The sequence below is a fragment of the Orcinus orca genome, chromosome 9 (genome assembly GCF_937001465.1).
Source record: "Orcinus orca chromosome 9, mOrcOrc1.1, whole genome shotgun sequence".
NCBI classification, from domain to species: Eukaryota; Metazoa; Chordata; class Mammalia; order Artiodactyla; family Delphinidae; genus Orcinus; species Orcinus orca.
In genome coordinates, this window is record NC_064567.1 from 23,431,537 (window position 1) to 23,434,249 (window position 2,713).

The window sequence follows — 2,713 nt, forward strand, 5'->3', positions numbered from 1 at the left end:
TGTTATTGGTAGAGTTTGATGAGTGGCTTATTTCACGTAGTAAAACAAGAAGCATGTTATAAGCATCTGCTCCAACCGCCTGAGGCAACAGTGTTTCTGGTTCGCTCCCTCACCCGTGCCCTTTTTCTTAGAAAAGTTTTACAAGGGGCTCCGCCAACCCCCCTCCCACAGGCAACCAGATCAGGTGGGAGTAGAGCCACTGGTACCCATGGCCTGCGCTCCAGGGGGAGGGGATGTGAGGGCGAGGGAAGGGACCCGAGGGCATCCAGAAGGGCAGCCCAGGCAGCGGAGCCCATCCCCTCCCTCATTCCCTGCCCGGCCCAGGTGCTGTGGTAGGTGAGGTAGAAGCGTGTCCCCGGCATCAACTTTGCCATTTACATAACGAAGGCATCAGGTCTCAGGAAACTGGGAAGAGGGCTGAGATGAGGACCGGAGATTGCTGTGAGGTTCCTCCCCAGCCACAGGAGGAGGGAGGCCTGCACGGGTAGCCGGGAGAGCCAGCCCTTCGTTCGGCCTGCTGGCTTCTCCTCTGGCGATAGACGGAGAAGGGGGTGCCTACCCCCACCTACACCCTGACCAGGCCGCACATGGGTGTTGCCGCGGTGGCTTTTGTCATCCTGCCTCAGCCCCGCAGGTCCCTCAGCTGCTCCAGTCTGTCCTCCCAGCACCTGAGGGCTGGGGGCATCACCAGGACGGGGAGGGTGGTGGGCAGAAGCGCTCGGGGCCGCGGGTCTCCGCTCGGCTGCTGCGGGCAACAGCTGGGTTCTCTGGGCACTTGTGGGAAGACGTCAGGTTGTCAAAAGCCAAAGCCCAGCCGAGCTTTGTGTGGGAGGCGGGGCAGGGCCCCCAGTGCAGCCCTCAACCTTTTGCCCCATTCCCCTCTTATCCTGAGCCTGGGTGGTCCAAGGGTCTGGGCAGGATGGGAGGGGCGGGGCAGGGACCTCTGCTCTAAGCAGGGCATGTGCTTTTTCACCGGGATGTGAGAACCAGGACACTTTTCCCTGGGGCCGACTCTGTCCTATAAAACTTAAACAGATCAGCCTTGCAGATGGTATCACAGCTCCTACCAGCCGCAAGCTCTTCACCTCTCTCTACCTGCTGGCTAGAGTGCACCTCGTAGCCCATCCCCGGGAAGGAATCTTCCTCTCCTAGCCACTTCCGTCTCTTACTTATCCCCACCCGCATCCCCTACGAGCCTCTTCTGTACACTGCCCCCAAACTTCACCTCCTCCACTCACCCCAGAGGCTTTATTTGTCACTCCTGGAACCATAATACCGTAGTAATACGGTAGCAGACACTTCCATAAGTATTTCAATGTGCCATTGCTACATATTCAAAGCACTTTGTATATGTGGGCTCATCTAGTGGTCCCAGGGACTCTTTCGAGGAAGGATTGTTATTATCCCATTTTGCAAATGAGGAATCGGATACACTGGAAAACAGTAAGGTAGAGTTAAGTCTCAGGACTGCAGAAAACAAGGAGATAGAGGCCCACAAAGCAGACATTTGGGAACAGCTGCCCTTGTCAAAAGATTAAAGCACCGTTCTTCTTTTTAAAAAAAATTACACAGCAATGTGTGCAGCAGACCTCCCTGACCCTTGCCCTATTCACTCCTAATCTTTGAGCTAAAGCTTTGTGTCTTTGAGCTAAAGACACAAAGAGATGAAACACAGGGACTCCCTGGAGGGACCCTCTGCCAGCCTACCCCAGCTCCCCCACCCCAGGAACCATCAGCAGGAGTGTCGCCATCTCCATTCCTCGAGACTCCTTCCTCTCACCACTCTGCTTCTCATTCACCCCCATTTTTCTTCATCTCTCTTGGAGAGAGCAGGCAGTCACCGGTAGACACTGGCCTTCTGGGTGCTGGGGAGGTGTTCTGACCTCCTGGGAGAGGGCAGCCCCACACAGCTGGACTGAGGAGCCCTCATCCCAGACCTGACGCCTGACTCTTCTCACTGATTCTTGCCATGGCCCTTCCACGCTGCCATTTCCCTCCCTCTGCCTCTCAGGACCAAACCAAACTCCACTCTCAGGTGGCTGGTTCTTGGCTGCTAAGAGTATCACTGGAATGTGGCCTCATTCTCAGACCTGGGAGAAGGGGCAAGAAGCCTCAGAGCATGGTTGAGAGGAAGTGAGAGAGAACAGGTGAGCTCAGGAAAGCTAGACAGGGCAGTGGCTGAGGGAAGATGCTAGCCAGGCCACTGGGAGCAGGTGAGGGGGATCCTAGTGTGGGACTCAGGGAGATCATAGGATTCTTGGGTGATGGAGGTGTTTAAGGTGTCGAGGCACTCGCCTGGGTGATGTGTGTTGTGTTGAATCTGAAGAGCTCTTTTATTTCTGATTAAACAGTAGTATTTGGACAAACCACAGACAGAGAGAAAATACTTGCAAAAGACATATCTGATAAAGGACTGTAATCCAAAATATACAAAGAACCTTTAAAACTCAACAAGAAGAAAATGAACAACTCAATTTTAAAATGGACAAAAGTTCTGAAAGACATCTCACCAAAGAAGATGGTAAGTAAGCATAGGAAAACATGCTCAACATCATATGTTATCAGGGAATTCCAAATTAAAACAACAATGAGATACTATTATGCATTTATTAGAATGGCTAAAATCTGAAACACTGACACCACCAAATGCTGGTGCTGATGTGGAGCAGTAGAACTCTCATTCATTGCTGGTGGGAACGCAAAACGGAAAGAT